At 36.8% G+C, this 18,543-nt stretch overlaps 1 long non-coding RNA gene across 1 annotated transcript; it reads left to right on the top strand.

The window, feature by feature from the left end:
- The first annotated feature begins 2,871 nt into the window (after window positions 1-2,871).
- LOC131149449 (uncharacterized) lies at window positions 2,872-18,424 on the top strand. The gene is made up of 4 exons (XR_009135220.1): window positions 2,872-3,382; window positions 3,628-3,687; window positions 16,451-16,507; window positions 17,674-18,424. It is a non-coding gene; the product is annotated as an uncharacterized LOC131149449 (long non-coding RNA).
- The last annotated feature ends 119 nt before the right edge of the window (window positions 18,425-18,543 follow it).

Raw genomic sequence — 18,543 nt, 5'->3', positions numbered from 1 at the left:
TGCTTTACCCTTTAATAAAATTACATCAGTGTCTTCTGCACCTTTTGATCTAATTCATTCTGATGTTTGGGGACCAGCTCCTACTGCCTCAAAGGGAGGATCTCGATATTATGTTTCTTTCATTGATGATTATACTAATTTTACTTGGATATATTTTATAAAGAAACGTTCTGATTTCATTAGCATTTACAAAATGTTTCATGCTTTGGTTCAAACTTAACATTCGACTATCATTAAGTGTTTCAAGTGCGAGTTGGGGGAGAAGGGAATACAATTCAATATTGTTGTTATGATCTAGAAACAAAAAAAATTTATGCTTCTCATCACGTCACCTTTCTTGAACACATTCCTTTCTTCTCTATTCCAACAAGTTCTAGCATCTTAAATGAGTATGATCTTGTAAATATTGATCCATTTACTTGTGATATTGATTTAGAGTCTTCCCCAATTTCTACCATTTCTTCTACTTGTTCTTCATTTTCTTCTACAGGTACAAATCCCCCATCCTCCTTGGCAGACTCCTCTCTATCTTCTGATTATGTGGACCCTACATGTTCTCGTTATCCAATGCGACTTTGTAACCCCTCTTCTCATCTTGATTCATATGTTCTTGCATCTAATTCTTGCTATTTTTCTAGTTTTTCTACTTTTTTAGTTTCTTTTCATCCCCATTATGAGCCTGCTTCCTATAAGGAGGTAGCTCTTGACCCTCTTTGGCAACAGTTTATGAATGAAGAACTTGTTGCTTTGTATAAGACCAACATGTAGGAGTTGGTACCTCTTCCTCCTAGTAAAATGGTAGTGAGATGTCTCTAGGTCTACAAGATCAAAACTAAGTTTGATGGTTTTTTGAAAGATATAAGGCTCGTTTGGTTGCAAAAGGGTTTACTCAAAAAAATATGGTTTTGATTATGAGGAGACATTTGCACCTGTTGCTAAGATGACATTTGTACGTACTTTGATTGCACTAGCTTGTATTAACCAATGAAACCTCTCACAGTTAGATGTAAAGAATGTCTTCCTAAACAGGGATCTCAAAGAGGAAGTTTATATGTCTCCTCCCCTTAGTGTTCCTCATCGTCCAGAGGAGCTCTGTAGACTGAGAAAAACATTGCATGGTCTTAAACAAGCTCCCAGGGCTTGGTTTGAGAAGTTCTCTAAAGTGTTTTATTCTTTTGGCTCATGCTCAAGTGATCATAATTCTGCCTTATTTACTCGTTCTACATCTGCTGGGCATATTATTCTCCTTCTTTATGTAAATTATATGATTTTAACTGGAGATGATACATATGGGATTGCAAAATTGAAATTAAAGTTGTAACACCACTTTGAAATGAAAGATTTGGGACCCCTGAGATACTTTCTTGGCATTGAGGTAGCATATTCTCCTAAAGGTTATCTCCTCTTTCAGTCTAAATATGCAGCAAATGTTATTCAAAAACTCTGTCTTACTAATACTTGAACCGTAGAAACTCCTCTTGAACTCAATGCTCATTATACCTCTTCTAATGAGGTTCTATTGGCGAATTCAACTCTATATCGTACTATTGTTGGTAGTTTGGTTTATCTCTCCATCACTCAACCTGATATTGCATATGCGGTTTGTATTGTGAGTCAATTTGTCTCCTCTCCCACTACGATCCACTAGGCTGCTGTTCTCCGTATCTTACGTTATATCAAAGGGACATTGTATCAGAGTATATTACTCCCTTCTACATCTACTTAGAACTTCGTGCTTATTCTGATACTGATGGGCCTGGAGATCCTACAGACAACGAGTCCACAATTGGTTTTTGTATTTTTTCTTGGTGACTTTCTTATTTCCTGGAAAAGCAAGGAGAAATCTGTAGTTTCTCGTTTTTATACTGAGGTTGAGTATCATGTTATCGCTTCAACTACTGCTGAAATAGTTGGTTGCATTGGTTACTTGCTGACATGAGTATCTTACTTATTGAACACACTCCTATGTATTGTGACAATACCAATACTATTCAAATTGCTCATAACTCTGTCTTTCATGAACGCAATAAGCATATTGAAATTGATTGTCATCTCACACGTCATCATCTTCGCCTTGGTACCATCTCTCTCCTATTCATTTCCTCTACCATGCAGTTGACTAACTTCTTTACAAAATCTTACACTATTAGTCGTTTCCAGTTTCTAATCGGCAAACTCTCGATGCTTTTCAGTATGCCATCGTGAGTTTAAGGGAAGATGTTAGATAATATATATATTTAAGTACGGACACTTTAGTCTTTGTATCATTTTTAGGGTTAGTTTTATTAATTAGGTCTAATTGTATTTAATGATGTAATTTTGACTTACCTGTGTACAACAACTCTCTCTCTCTCTGCATTAGATCATGAATGTCTCTTATTGTATGCATTAGTAAAACAAGAATAAGTGAGTATAGAATTTATAAAACTCAAAATGAATGCATTATGTGCGTTTTATATTGTTCTTTTCTTTTCTTTTTTAATTAGCTTTTCTATGCATAGCTCCAACAAGAATTAATGACTATTTCTGTATGATTAAGACTTAATGATAAAGCTCGTCAAGAAAGAGCATAACTGCCTACAAGCCATAAACGACCATAAAAATGTATATATAATTCAAAATTAAGAGAATTAAACATAAATGTTTCTATTCTCTAACGGCAACACAACATTATTCTTTATCAAATGAAAGCAGGAGAGGTGAACCACGTGGTTCAGAAGGCCGGTTCATTGAACCGTCAATATGGCCTATACGGTCTAATGACGGTAACACCCTTGACGAAAGCCCGCCACTTGGCTTTTCAAAAGAACCGCTACGTGGAGGCAGTTGCCGCCGTCCTCCACTATACACTCTTTCGCTGCCCCCGCTGTGCAACTGCTCTCTCTCTCTCCTCTCTCTGGAAAAATGATGAAAGACGGCGGACAATGACAACCCTCGATTCATCATCGGCGGTGGAGTTGAGCATGGAGACCAGCTGGCACGATCGTCAGTGTGGTCTTCCAACCCTAATGACGTCTGGCAATTCTAGCAGAAAACATCGCCGCTCCGACCAGGCAAACGCCGACGAAGATGAAGAGTGCGATACCGAAGTTTGGGAGATCCTGAGCAAGAGCTTCCGGCGGGTTCAGTCAGTTTTGGATCAGAATCGAGTCTTGATTCAGCAGGTCAACGAGAATCACCAGTCCAATATCCCGGATAATATCGCGAAAAACTTGCCCTCATTCGAGACATCAATGGGAATATCTCCAAGGTCATCTCGCTCTACTCCAATCTCTCTGCCAATTTCTCCTCTATTGTCCACGAACGACGTGTACTTAGGGCATCCAAGAACAGGAACAAGAAGGTTGAGGCTTAAATCATATAAATGAAGCAGCCACTCTCAGTAATTTCGATTACCTTAATCTTGAGATTTAATACAAGTTGGTCAAATAAGTGTGCGTTTTTATGTTCTCGGCTGTTTGTAGGATCGGTTTGTGTTCTGTTGGGTTTGGATTAAATTAAGGTGTTTGAATTATATGTGATTGAGTCTCTTTGTGTTGTATAGTGTTTGATCATTATGGATTCGGGATTAGGGGGGGTTAGTGTTATGATGTTTATGTGATGTTTGCTATATTTTGTGTTGTAAAGATGATGGCTGGGGGACTGCCTACCTTAGTACCTTCATATGCCGCCCGCAGAATTAACCAGGTATTTATGTTCTTTTTGCTTATTATAAATTGATTTTTCCCAGATTGGTAATTTGTTTATAGTAGATTGATGAAGTTGGGTGTTGATGATACTCCCTAGACAGGCTGTAGTAACAATATCATAAGCAAAGAAAAGTTTTTTTTTTTTCTTTTTAAGTTCCATATTGAATGCAGAAGCATGCATTATATATCCTAATTTTGTGAGGATAATAACAATGAACTCATTCCCCCCCCCCCCCCAAAATATGAAATAAATATCTGTACAAATGAATGCATGATTCCTTAAATTGTGTTCAATTTTGTCCCTTTTTTGGACAGAAGAAACCTTTGTGGATTTCATTTTCAATACCAGTTATCTATTTCACTTAACTTCTCTCCACAACTCCAGATACCCTGAGCTTATCAGCTTATCACTTGAATTACCAGCTCTTGTTACGTGAGGGATATTTCAGTTTGTTCACCTTTGTCAAAACTGCAAAAATGTGGTGAAGGTCGTCCGGAGGCAAATTCTATTGCTTTCCCTATTACTGCCTAATGGAGAACCACCAATGGAGAACTTTTGATGTTTATATTGTAGCTAGGTTTTAATATTTTAGTTTGGGAAAACTCTTGTTATTTTAGAAGTTTAGTTAATTTAGGTTTATTTTCTGTGTTTGAGTACTTTGGGGTTATTTTATAATCCCTTGTCTTGTTGGGATTTTTATGTAAATAAATGTTAGTAATAGTGGGTATAAGTGCTGGACATGTAAGGTATTGTACAGTTAAATAATTTTAAAATCAGAATTGCTGCAGCCCCCTCCTCCCCCCCCCCCCCCCCCCTCCCTCAGGTTCTCCTTCTGCCTCTTCTTCTTCTTCCTCCCCCATCTCTGTTCTCTTCTTTTATTTTTCTTTCTGTACTTCTCTCTCTCTCAGCTTAGTCTTCTGTCCTGTTTGTGTCCTGCTTCCTCTTCTACTTCTTCGTCTTCTTCTTCTTCAAATACTTGTCCTACATCACTGTCTTAAAAACTAAGTTGTATTGAGCCACAGAAAATTCGAACACTATAGATAGAGCTGGCTGCAAATTTGCCAATCTGTTCACTACTAACTTGATGGCTTCGCTTGGCTGAGGTCGTTCATGTATATAAAGGAATGGTTCATAGGCCGAGTTTTGATTCTCATTTGATAAATTAGGCCTGAACAAAATTTTGCGCAGCTCATTTAAGTGTATGAGCAACTATTTAGGCTGATTTATGCTTGTTCATAAGTTTATGAGCAACTTATGGGACATGTAGTATTTTCTCTCATCCTTTTCATTCTTTATTTTTACTTTTTTTCTCTTCTCCAATATCTTAGGATGAAAGACCAAGTGACTTAAGTCATTCATCTAAAACTTGGAGCTTTGATTTCAGTAAGTTTAGTTGAGCTCATGTTTATTTACATTAATGAATAATTCTAAAGTCTTATTTAGGTTCATTTAATTAATGATCCAAGATCAAGCACAATTTTAGAGCTCATTTATTAGATGAGCCAAATCTAAATATGTTAAGCTCTGCTTGGCTTGATTCGATTACAACCCTGTACAAGGAGTAATAGGTTGAGCTGCCTAACACATTACATTTTACATCACTAATCACATCCTTGAAACTGTGGATAGTTATCAAGCAATGGTGATCCTTTCTATTTAAACTGTCCCATAACCACCCACAATCTAAGGATTTGATTGGTGGACTAAAATGTGAGGTGGTTAGAGCTGTTGGGCAGCCTAACCTGATAATTCCATAAAAGTATGGGTATTTAATCAAAATGGCATATGCATATGATCTTGTCTCTGGGTGATACGGCTGATGTGGAATCAGTTACGTGCAATTGTTTAAGGAAATTCCAAAACCTAATTAACTTAATTTAAAACATCCTAATTAACCTTAATAAAATCAAAACTATAGATAAAGAAGACTAAAAATTACTTCTACACTCCAGAACCCTAAGATTAAAATACACCCAGATATTTAATGTAATTAAGTGCCACTAAGGGGATCAAATTGGTCCAACCAAACTACAAATGCAGGTAAGTGGCTCCTGGTCCAGATTTAATAAGAAAGGGTTCTGGATCTTTCAACCCTACGTAGCTCAACCAGCTTGTAGATTTAAGGATTATTGCAATATGATACTGAATAATTTAATTATGATATTATATTATTTTAAATGAATAACTAGGTGTCTTGGAGGTAGCGTACCAATTTATGGCCAGACACTGTCGTTCTTAAAAAAATGAAAATATAACCAAAAAATGATTTTCTTTTGATCCATGGAATTTGAATGAAAATTTATCCTATGTGATTTTCAGTACCGTGGACCCAGAGTGATATTTCAAGGGACTTGCACATTTCTAGGTTTGAATTTATATTTAGAATTCCAAGAATAAGTCATGAAGACCAGTTCACACGTCGAGTTTTCAAAGCCAAATAAAACATAAATTTTCTAATAAAAGCTCACCGCTCCTATGAAGCAAATGCCAAAACTGATGTTGCTAGCAGGGAAGATGGAGACAAAAGTTTTTATGCTGAGTTTCAGAGATGCTGTCATGCAGCTTCAAGAGGGAAGAAAGGGGAGAGAAAAGAGAGAGGGAAGCAAGAAGGAGGGGTTGGGGGGAAGCATACAAAACTTGGATTTCATAATCACTAAAAAAAAACTTCCTATAACAATATAACCTACCAATGTATTTAGAGAAGCTATAATAAATAAAATTACAAAGAATCACCTTATTGATTATTCACAAAACACCTAAATCGCATACATTCAAAACAAATTTCTCGTAAATATAATCCAGGCAATTTGCTCCTGTGCCTAGTGGGCTCAACCTAGTAATCCCTTTAAAAGCCAATTCGTTTGAATCAGCCTCCAAGGAGTCTATCCATTCTCCAGCTTCCTCTTCTGCATCAAATTTCCTCAGGTATAAAAATATTAAACCTTGAATTTTAAAATATTGGAGGATAAAAAATAAGCAATGAACTTGGACTCTTTGAAGGTCTATGCTTGAGTGATGCGAGAAACCATGCTCGGACTCTTTGAAAGTCTATGCTCAAGTGATGCAAGAAACCACGTTCCTTCGGTAGAACCAAAAAACAGAATAGCTTAACTAGAATTGGCATCAATTAACACATTGGGAATGGCAAACTCAATTATTGGAATGTTCTCAAGACTTTTGATGTCTTCAAGCACATGCGTTCCCTTACTTGAAGTGTTTTCAAGTTGGGAAACTTTGATGTGATCAATGTTGCTAGATTCTTTTTCTATTAAGCTAATAGTCTTACCATTATAGTGAAAAACATATGTATTCTCTTGCCCTCGAGTCACACTCAAATCATCCAAGCTAGGAGAGGATCCAACAGATGGCCAATATTCATGGGTACGGTATCCAATGCTTTAAAAGGAGAGGGTGCAAGGCAAGATATGTTAGAACTTATAAGGCAATATGTAATGGCTTGAGCCTAACTTTGGTGAGGTATTTTTCGCTTTGGCCTTACTGGCCTCATGGTTTTATCCTATAAAGGGCACATTGCATAGTTGGAGCCTGAACCAACCTTATAAGCCCAAGATCTCCCTAGTACAAATTTGATGTGGGATCGTGACATAATGCATAAGCTAGGCATAGAGGCATAAGCCTTTGAGACTTTTTCATAAAAAAATTGTAAATAATTATATGAATATACTAACATGAAGTCATTAAGTAAATCAAGATATAGTTCTAACATTACAAAGTTGTCAAAAGGTTAAGATTTAAGAGTTTTGGAGACCAACTTATATTAGGACATTCTTTTCATAGTCAAAATCTCTAGCCAAATCTAAGTTGAGATTCACACACCAAAAATGCATTAGCCTCAACAAAAAAGGGTGCAAAGGGCATGTCTTCGTACAAATGTGTAAGCCTAATGCCTAACATATTAGACTTTTGGTATTTGGTCTTTAGACTCACCCTCAATGCGTTTTGAGCACGCCTTTATTGAGTGTTCTAAAACGTTGATGATATCACACCAAACATTATCAAAAGAGTCAGCCATTTGGATAGTAACTAAACATCTTTATAGACGTGTTATCAACCCAAGATATCTCATAAGGCTATTTTTTTGGGTTGGGGAGGGGGGGGGGGGGGTTGTGATGAAGCTATGTACAATTGAAACCATTTTTAGAAACTACGTTCACAGGGTACCATCTCCCATCAATTATGATTCTGAAAATATTTTTAGGATGTGTTAAGAGGCTTTCTTATAAATAGTGTGTAAAAGCCATGTTTTAAGTTGGTTGTTGAATTTGAATTTGAAGTGAACATGTGTTTCCCCCTTGTATCTCTTCTCTCCTCTCTTCCCTTTCCTTCACTTCAATTTCTTCTATTTTCTCCCCATGGCCGCAGATCCTTGATGCTGCTTCTGCATCATTTGGTAGTAGAGCCAACTCACAATCTCATTCTTCCATTTTGATTCCCCTGACTTTCAATTTTCACTCTTTTTCTTCTCCCTCTTCATTTCAGTCTTCCTGCTTAATCCATTCTTCCCCTATCTCTGTTCTGTTTTGTTATGCCTTCTCTATTCCTTTTATTTCTCTATTTTGCCCTTCCCTTTCTTTGTTCTCTCTGCTGTCCAGCAGCCCCTTCCCTGCTCTGTTTTTAACCCGGCTGAGCTGCCTGCAGCAGTTTTATCATTCTCTCTTTCCTTCCATTCTTCTTTCTTCTTCTTCTTCTTCTTCTTGTCTTTTCCTCCCTCTGATATTCTGCAATATGAAATTATCTTTGTTCTTTGTTCTTTCATTCTCTCCATATATAACTCTCCCTACCTGTTAATCTGTCATCTCAACACAATCCACAAAAGCACCCTCAATCATCCTATCTGATATCAAATTCCAGTTTAAAAAAACTGAAAATCTGAAAAGCAGTTCTGAACTTTTCCAAAAATTCCAGTCATATCCCATTTTTTCAAACATCCATTTCCTTGAATTGTTCTTGATACCTCCCATGCCGACAAAAACAAAACCCCCAAAATCCTAGCCCCTAAAATTTCTTCGCCGTCTGGCCACACATGTGGTCTCACGCGCTGGCAGAAGATTGCCCAGACGTCAGCCCTTTATAATCCCTAACTTCTTGCTCTTATCTCATCGCACCACTGCCACCATGCAATCCCCATCTCTCTTCTCCCGAAATTTTATCGTTGGAAAGTCGTCTCCAGCAACTCACACGCCTCATGTGCCAGCAACATGCATGGGAAAAAAATTCCAAAGCATCCTGCAATTCCCAAACTCACAAGAAATTGTTCAGCCATGATATTTTGGGTTTCTTCCATGACATTTTCATCACTGGCGTGATAATTTGATTGTGGATCTGATTTTTTGTTAGCAAGTTTGATAATTTGATAAGAAAAGTTGGAAATTGTTTATGCTGGCATTGAAAGTCAGGTTTTATTGCTGCATTTTTGTGAATTTTCTAAGTGAGTTTGTTTCGTTTCAGCACAACAATCAAGACTACATGTGAATTGAGGAAGGTTATCGAGAAAATAGGAGTCAAGTTTGCGGGTGAATTGTGTTTGGTGATATATAGTTGTAGTATATAACCAAAAAAAAAAATCCTGCAAGATAATCCTGCAAGATGGTGATAGCTCACTGGAAAATGAATGGATGCTGTCATACTTTGAGCATAATATCAAGCCATTACATACCTTAAGTATGGGAAAAAAGTCTGCAAAGTCATTCTTGATGGAAGATGTCCTATGAATGTGATTTCTAGAAATGGAGTCACTCTTATGCAACTTCATCTAGAACCTCACCTAGAGCTGTATGAGATATCTTGGGTTGATAACTCTGCTTTGCATGTTTGTGAAAGAAATGCGGTTCCTATCCAAATGGGTGAATATCCTCCTGTGTTTGGTGTAGTATCATACCCATGAATATTGGCCTTGTACTCCTTGATTCTCCTGGGTTGGATGATTTGGGTGTAAGTGAAGGACTTGAGAACACATGTCTGCCACTCTGTCACTATAATCGTAAGAAGATCATTTTAAAGCCCGCTCTACCAATCAAGCAAGACAAAGAATCTATTAGAGTTACTCAACTTGAAGGCATTACAAGGAAGGAAATGCATGTCTTTGAAGGCATCAAGAGTCTTTCAAACATTTCTATTGTAGAGTTCGCCATCCCTGATTAGTTCATTAATGCCAATTCTCGGTTCAAGTCTACGATGCTTTTGGTGAATCCAAGTTTGCTTCTTTCTTCTAATCCTCCAACATTTCAAAATTTGAGGCTGATTTTTTGCTAACGGGGGGAGATTGGATGTAGGACAAGAAGTAAGACCTTGGGAAGATCCTTGTTAGAAAATAATTAAGAAGAATTGGGTCAAGGGATTGTTGGGTTTAGTTAATAATTTATTATTTGTAAAGTTTAATTAGTATAATATTATGTGTACATGGAGGCTTGTTTTTAGTATTTTTTGTATTTTAGGGTATTTTTGTAATTTCATGTTGTTTTAGGGGTATATGTCTAATTTCATGTGATAGAGGTTTTCTTCTAAATAGTGTGTGAAAGCCATATTGTGAGTAGGTTGTTGAATTTGAATTTGAAGTGAACATGTGTCTCCCCCTTGTATCTCCTCTCTTCTCTCTTCTCTTTCCTTCTTCTCTTTAATTTCTTCTTTTTTCTCCCCATGGTTGTAGATCCTTGATAGTGCCCTTGCATCATGGTCACTAGGTTCATTAGTGGTCTTAAGGAGGATATTAGTAAAGAGGTGGAGTTGTATTCATTTGGATCTTTTGAGGCATCCAACAATAAAGTCATTGCCACAGAGTAGTACCACTAGTTTCATTGTAGTACATGAGCTCAAGCGAGTTTCATTAGTCTAAATACTTTCCTCAATTTAGATGTATCATTCCCCTGTCTAGAGTTGCGCTTGAATCTATCTTTATAGGAAGTATTGCTAGGCAGGTAGAGTCCCATCATGTGACTTGTTCTAGTGTTTCTAGGTTTCTAGCATTCCTAAAGCTAGTAGTTCATCTGTGTAGTGTCATCGAGCTACCACGCTAGAGATCACTTAACTACTTGTAGATCTAGGTGTTGTTGGAGTTGTAGATGTTATCCCTAGCGAGCCTTAGCATTGAAGTTTTAGATTTTGTTAAGTACTTTAGAGATAAGGGTGGTTGAGTAGATGATTTTGATGAGGGTGATAACCATGCTAGTGTGGTGAGGTGTGTTTTGTCCACTAAAATTGACAATGAGAGTTGGAAGCAAACAACTATCTTTTCACACTTACATCCAATTTAGGAATAGGATATGTGAATTGTTTATTGATGAGGGGTAGCATGTATGTGGCCCCCAGAGCCACTCTTGGTAGATTAAAGCTTATGCTAGTGCCACACCCCCATTCTTTTTAAGTAAATTTAGTAAACAAAACAAATCTTCCTCTTGTTGAGAGGTGCCTTTTGCCCATCCTATGATGTGCTATCCATTGATGTGGTCCATGCTTTGTTAGGGTTCCTATGGTTGTAGGATCTTGATGTGTCCAACAATGGTAATGACAACACTATTTGTTTAGGTATAAAGACAAGAAGATCCTAGGCATGCACCAAAAGATCTTAAGTTTAGGAATAAGCCAGCTCCATGAAGCCCTATATCCAGTTGCGAGATGGTAGGACTTTTGAGAGAGCTTAGAAAAGAAGTGCTTCTTACTTCTTAGTGGTCATAGCTCACGAAGTTTCCTTCGAGGACATTACGCTTTGAGGTTATATGATGTAGTACCCAATGAGCTTCTTACTGAGTTAGCAACATGTGAGACATTTACCATGTTTTAGATCTTGTCCCATGTTCACACTTGCCCTACAAGCCCCATTATAGGATGAACCCAAAGGACTGCATTGATTTGAATTGGCAAGTAGGAGAGCTCCTTGAGAGGGGCTTTATGAGGTATGGCCTTAGTCTATCTTCAATGCTAGCCTTTTTTACCCTAGATGGATCTTAGAGGATATGCATAGATAGTACAACCATTAATAAGATCACCATCTATAGACTCAAGGATATGCTTGACATCTATCTAGTTCTAGTTGTTACTCCAAGATTGACTTGCACTGTGGTTATTTAAAGTAGGAAGTGAATGGAAAACAAAGTTTAAGACCCAGTATGACTTGTTTGAGTGATTAGTCATGCCCGTCGGTCTCTCTTTATACCATCTTCATGATTGTTATGGCGCATCTTGCAACCATTTGTAAGAAAATTACTCATGGTCTACTTTGATGACATCTTGGTATATAATCATTCTAGAAAGGAGCATCTAGGTCATCTAAATCGGAAGTCAAATTGTACACTAACCCTAAGAATTGCACTTTCTTGTAGGCCGGAGTGTTGTTCCTAGGTTTCACAGTCTCTAGGGTGTAGGAGTTGCTCCAAAAAAGGTCAAAGCCCCTAAAGAGTGGGTTGAGCCTAGGACTATTTCAAATGTTCAAAGATTTTATGGCCTAGCTATTTTCTACAAACATCTCATTATAGATTTTGATACTATGTCTCCTTTCACTAACTATCATAAGAAAGTCGAGTTTTGTTGGCCTCTCTAAAGCTATTAGGGCTCTAAGAAGATGATGACTGAAGCACATGTACTTGGGCATCTTGATTTTAGTAAAGTCTTTGAGATTAAAAATTGTCGAGATGATAATGCTTAGATGGATGAGTGGTATAACACTGAAAGATAAATTAAGGAATGAACATATTTGTGGTAAGCTAGGTGTAGCTCCTATAGAAGATAAGATAAGGGAGGGACGACTTAGATGTTTTGGGCACTTGCAACATAGGCCACATAGTGCGTCAATGAGGAAAAGAGAGTGAGTTACTGTGAGAGGCAGTAGAAGGGGTAAGAGTAGACCTAAAATAACTTGGAATGAGATAGTAAGGATTTAATAGCCTTGAATTTGTCAGAAGAAATGGTCCATAATCGCATAAATTGGCGAAAAATGATTCATATAGTCAACCCCACCTAGTGGGACTTAAGGCTTGGTTTTGCTGTTGTTGCTTTGAGATTGCTTGCAAGGACTTTGGGGCTAAACAAAGGTAAAACACTTGTGATAAAGAGTTTTATGCTGTCATTAGATCTCTCCACCGTTACTATTTGTTGCCTTAATCATTGTACTCAATTTTGATCACCAAACAAGCACCTACGACATTTGAGTTCCCAAAAGAAATTGAGGGGTTTAGGCATCTTAGGTGGGTAGAATTCTTGAATGTGTATATCTTTTTTCTTAGACATCACTTAGGTGTGGTGTTGAGTAGTAACTACTCATGCAATGGGAATTGAGGTTGTAGGATTTGAGAAATTGAAAGATGAGTATCTAACTTCTCCTAATTTCGGTATCATCTTTTTGGAAGTGAGTAGTGGTACCTATAGGAAGTATGTTGATTTTATCGTCCACACGGGTCATTTATTTTAGGGCACTATATTATGCATTCCCCACCTTTCATTTCGAGATTTCTTAGTTTGGGAGTTGCATGCAAGTGGTTTAGATTGCCATTTAATTAGAGGCAATATTGTTGCACTTGTTGAAGACAGATTTAATTGGTCATATTTTAAAAAAAGATGTTAGGAATTAGGATAGTTTCCTAGTGTTGCAATTGACAGTTAGAAAGAACTAGGAAACTAAATAGTAGAATTTGTACATTTCTTTCTTTGCCACATATACCATTGAAAGAATTTGAATATGGATTTTGTCCTCAAATTGCCCAAAAAAACCTAAGGTCATGATTCCTTTTTTGTGGCGATTGACAAGTTCTCTATGATGGTAAATTTTATTCCTTGCCATAAGATTTCTGGTGCTTCACAAGTCACCAAGCTATTCTATAGGGGAAGTTGTCAAATTACATGGTTTGCCTAGCTCCATAGTGTTTGGTAAAGACACAGAGTTCATCGGTTACTTTCAAAAGATACTTTGGAACTTGTGTGGCACTAATTTGATCTTTTTATTTTGCCTTTCACCCCTAAAACTGTTGGTCAAACTAAGGTTAATAATCATACTTTGGGTGATTTCCTTAGGTGTCTTGTAAGAGAAAAATAGGACACTTGAGACTTGATATTGCTTACATTGAGTTTGCTTATTATAACTATTAATGTCATAAATTTCCACTAAATTATTGAAGTTTTTTCTTTCTATCAACCTTGAAATCGAAATGGCATTCAATTTCCATCTTACAAAACTTTCATCAAACTTTCAATGGGTCATCCAAAATTTATCAAATCTTGAAATTTTAGCGGAATTTGTCGAAATTTTAATTATAGAATGAAATTTCCTTGAATTCGAATGTGAGATTTAAATGCAAAGTGAAATTCCTCTCTTAATTTATCTTTCTTTCTTTTTTTTTATTATTACAACGGCTTTTGAAATTATGTGAAAAAATTGTAACTTAGAAATAAGCAACAACATTTTATTAACCACTAATGTGTAAATTATATTTATTTGTATAGTAATAATATTTAATTGATTCACAAATTTCATGTATATTAACTAAATATGTTCAGTACAAGTATCATATTATAGCTACTACACCTCATAGACAACATACCTGTTGTTGATGTATTTACTTTATAATAAATTAGTTCTAAAACAAACTTAACCATTTTTGAAGTTTCACACAAGAGTTCCATGTTTTACTACCAATTTCTGTCATTTTTTCAAAAAAATTTGAAATTCAAATTTCTGTACTTTTGAAGCTTTGAAATTTTAGTTGAAAATAAAATTTAAGACCTTGATAATTACATGGGCACAAGCCCTCTTGAGTGTGTTTTCATATGCAAAACCCATGATCCCGTTTATCTTATTCCTTTACCACTTGATGCTTGCATTTTCCTTTGCACAGATTATCCATAATTTGCACGCTGAGGTTAGGCATAAACTTGCCATGAGTAATATAGATTATACACTTGCCCACGTTGCATTATAAAACTAGAGAGTTTAATGTAGGTGATAATGTCATGTTTTGCATTTGTCTTAAATGCTATCCTAAGAACTCATTTAAGAAATTGCATGCTCATGCCATTGGTTGGTTCTCATTATTGGAAAACTTGGATCCTGCTCATATGAACATTCGTCCTGTTTTCAATGTGGAGGATTTGACACCTTATTGAGGAATTCTTAAGCCTCCTGCCTTTACTTCTAGTACTCGCACATGTTCTGCAATTCCTTAGGCACCCTACATTCCACTGCGGCAAGATGAATTCGAGGTCATGTTAAATATGAGTTTATGACTTCTTTATATGGAGGTTTTCGTCCACACTTGGTTTGCATGCTTGGTGTGATGGTCTTGGCCCAACTCAGATGAAGTATTGTCTGCTTTAGTGCATTGGCCTCGCAGTTTTGTCCTATAAAAGGCGCTTCACATGGTTGAAACTTAAACCATCCTTATAAGCCCAAGATATCCCTAGTACACGCTCGATGTGGGATCATAACTGGCTCTTGTGTCCAATCTAATGCCCTCATCAAAGTTGCGATGCGAACCTCTATGTAGGATAAACTGACATGACAATACCTTAGGGTGGCTCTCATTCCAAATATAACGGTCTTGTTCTATAAAAAGAACCTCATATAGTTGGAGCCTAGACCATCCTCATAAGCCTAAGATCTCCCTAGTACATGTCTAATGTGGGATTGTGACACTTGGCTTCCCAAGGATGATCTCCATGCACTTGATCTTGATTTCTTGGAGTGATACCTACAATCTAACTCTTCATAGTTGAGTTCATTTCAAGTGGTGGAGTATAACTGGGGACTGCCTTTGCCAACTTTTAAATAGTTTTTTGAAAGGCATAGATTTAAGAAATTGAGGATTCTATATTAGTTAAGAGATAATAGCTTATTTCAGGGATTGTTAAATACTTTGGGGTTATTTTATAATTTTTTATTATTCTAGGTTATTTTTGTAAATTTTTATAGTTCTGTCTTTAGAGTTTCTTTGTTGCTTATTAATATAGGCTCGTGATGTAAGGGTAATTAACTTTGGATGATTAATTGATTCTATGTTGTATCTTACTCCCACGACTCTCTCTCTCTCTCTCTCTCTCTTTCCACAGATTTTCTCTCTCCTCTCACGACTTCTCCTTATTCCTTCCTTTTTTCCTCCTCCCTTCCTTTTATCCTCTTCAGTCTCTTCTTTATCTATTTTATCCTCTGTTTGTCCTGTCTTACATCATCCACATAAACTTAATTCTAATTAATTACTCCTAAATCTATTGGTCTCAAGACCAGTAATTCCTTAAGTCAATTCTTATGGATCGACTTCCAACAAAGGTCTGGGAGGTTCAGCCCATTTTGGTCGGAGCTGGGCCTTGATTCAACAGGTTATCAAGAATCACCTGTCCAAGATGTTAAATAACCTTGCTAAAAATGTTGCCCTAATTTGATATGTCTATGGCAATATCTCTTTAAGGTCTTCTCGTTCACCAGCAATGTGCAATTATAGTGTCCAAGAACAAAAGAACAGCAAAGGTTGCAGAATCTTGAGCCAATAAATGGAGCAGCCTTTCCCTGTAAATTTCATTACCTCAATTCAGAGATTTAACAAAAGTTTGCCAAATAAATGAATTAAGTGTGCTATTCATTGTTTTGGTTGTGTAGGATCAGTTTTTGTTTTGTTGGATTTGGATTAGGTTTGGATGTTTGATTTGTATCATTAACTCTTTGTGCATTGTGGACTATTGGATTATTAGCAGTTTGGATTGGGGGATGGTTAGTGAATAGTTGTGATGTTTATGTGATGTTTGCTATGTTTTGTGTTGTAAGGATGATGGCTCTGGGACTGTGTATCTACCTTCATATACCATCTGCAGAATTAATGAGGTATTTATGTTTTGTAGCTAGTCATACTTGATTTTTCCATTTTTGTCTTGTTAATTGTTTATGGCAGATTGATGAGGTAGTGTATTTATAATGCTTCCTAGAAATGCAATACTTGCAACATGATGGACTAGTAAGAAAAGATAATACTAGGAGTTGCTAAATTTTTTCTTGAAGTTCCACACTGAATGCAATTGGTGCATTGTGTATCCAGATTTTATTCTCTGTAATTAAATTTAATTAATATTGTGGAATGCTCTCCAATTTGGCCATTAATTAATGAAATTCTGTGAGGGTATTAACAATTAGGTCATTTCCCTCCATTATTTTGATATTGTTCTTGATAGAGAAGGAATATAATGGCAATTGTAAAAGCAGGGGAAATATTTTTTTTTTGGGGGGGGGGGGGGGGGGATGGGGGATGCATTTTAAGGCAATTTATCATGCAAAAAACTTGGCATTATTCTAACTGACATGGAATAGATGAGAAACTACCAATTTCAAATTTTTATCATGGCAAAGTCTATACCTATATTGGTATAAAAATAACCTCTTATATGTATGTGTGTGTGTGCGTGTCTGTGTGTCTGTGTATGACCGTGTATGGGACTTTCTGGGCACCCCTTTCCGCTTTAATTGCTAAGGTCTTTCCTAAATTGGAAAGCCGTTGCTTCCAAGACTATGGAAATAACTTTTGCATGCTATTTGCCTTAAAATAATGCCCTTGTTTCCTTTTGTGAACTATTTCTGAAATTCCATGTTCCCGAGCTGTTATTTGAATTGCGAACTTACAACTAGTATGGGAGAGCGGTTTAAGTTTCCACCTTCAGAAAAACTGCAAAAAATAAAATAAAGAACACACACAAACACACACAGGATGGGGTATTGGAGGCAAATTTATTGCCTTTCCTGTTACCACCTTAAATACTTTTTGCTATATTGAGAGACAGTAGAAATGCTATTGGTGTGTTACTAAAAATGACATTTCCATATCAGTAGGTTATAGAGGCTTGAGGTGCAGCCAACCATCTTTTAAGAAAATTCCAATTTTTTATCACACTGCATATGTAGTACTAGCACTCATAATAACTTAAAGCACCAACTGCACCCAATAATTAAGGAGTCCCGCGAGGACTTACTCTTATTATAGACCGCCATTGTTAATGCAGTTAGATCAATAACAGGCCTTCAGCCTCCTCCTCCAGTCTTGATGATGGGATCAGATTAATCCAAGCTTGCTGCAAATGCCAACATCAATATCTCTTGGATTCTTGGTCAAGATTGGGTCAAGAAATGTTTTGGGTGTTAGTACCTCCTAGAGGAATATTTGGAATCCAAGTTGCATGAATGTTTCACGATCGTTCTTTGGAGGATACAGGTAGGCCTCTTAGCAACAGCATAGAAGGAATTGATCCATAACATTTCAAACCACCTGTTTTTCAGATGTCACCTTGTTGTGTTTGGTTGCTCATATTCTTGAGTAGTGGACATGCACAAAGAAAGAAATGCATAGTTGAATCAGCACTGGGGGAAACCGTCGACGGTTTGGTAGAAATCTCAAAATGTCTGCTCTCGGTATCTTTACGTCGAAGTAACCGTCAACGGCTGTCTGAATGTTGCTGAGACGGTTTGCTCTCTGTATCTCAAACCATCACTGGTTTAGTTTGGCACGGGATAGCGAGGCTGATTTCAAATTTTGAATGTGAATGTTAGTGTGGTTGGTTGTTTGGAGGGAAACCTCCGAAGTGTTTATAAATATACCGTTCTGGGTATATTTTCAAAGAGAAAAAAAGATGATCATTGTGAAAGTATTGTATTGTGTTCTTTGACACTTGCATAGTGTCACGTAAACATTGCTGAACCACGTAATTCTTTGCATTGTTGTTCTTGCTTTTATATATACTGTGTGTGTGTTCCATATTTGTTCTTCATTGTTGTTGCGTTTAATTTCCACTGCAAAATCTGAGTTTATTCACAACACACCTAGCCAAAATGGTTTGTATTGCTTGAAATCATCTGGGGCGATTATTGGGGACTGC

Source organism: Malania oleifera, chromosome 2 (genome assembly GCF_029873635.1).
Source record: "Malania oleifera isolate guangnan ecotype guangnan chromosome 2, ASM2987363v1, whole genome shotgun sequence".
Taxonomy (NCBI): Eukaryota; Viridiplantae; Streptophyta; class Magnoliopsida; order Santalales; family Ximeniaceae; genus Malania; species Malania oleifera.
Note: the sequence above shows the minus strand (reverse complement) of the source record. Positions and strands in the feature narration are given on the sequence as shown.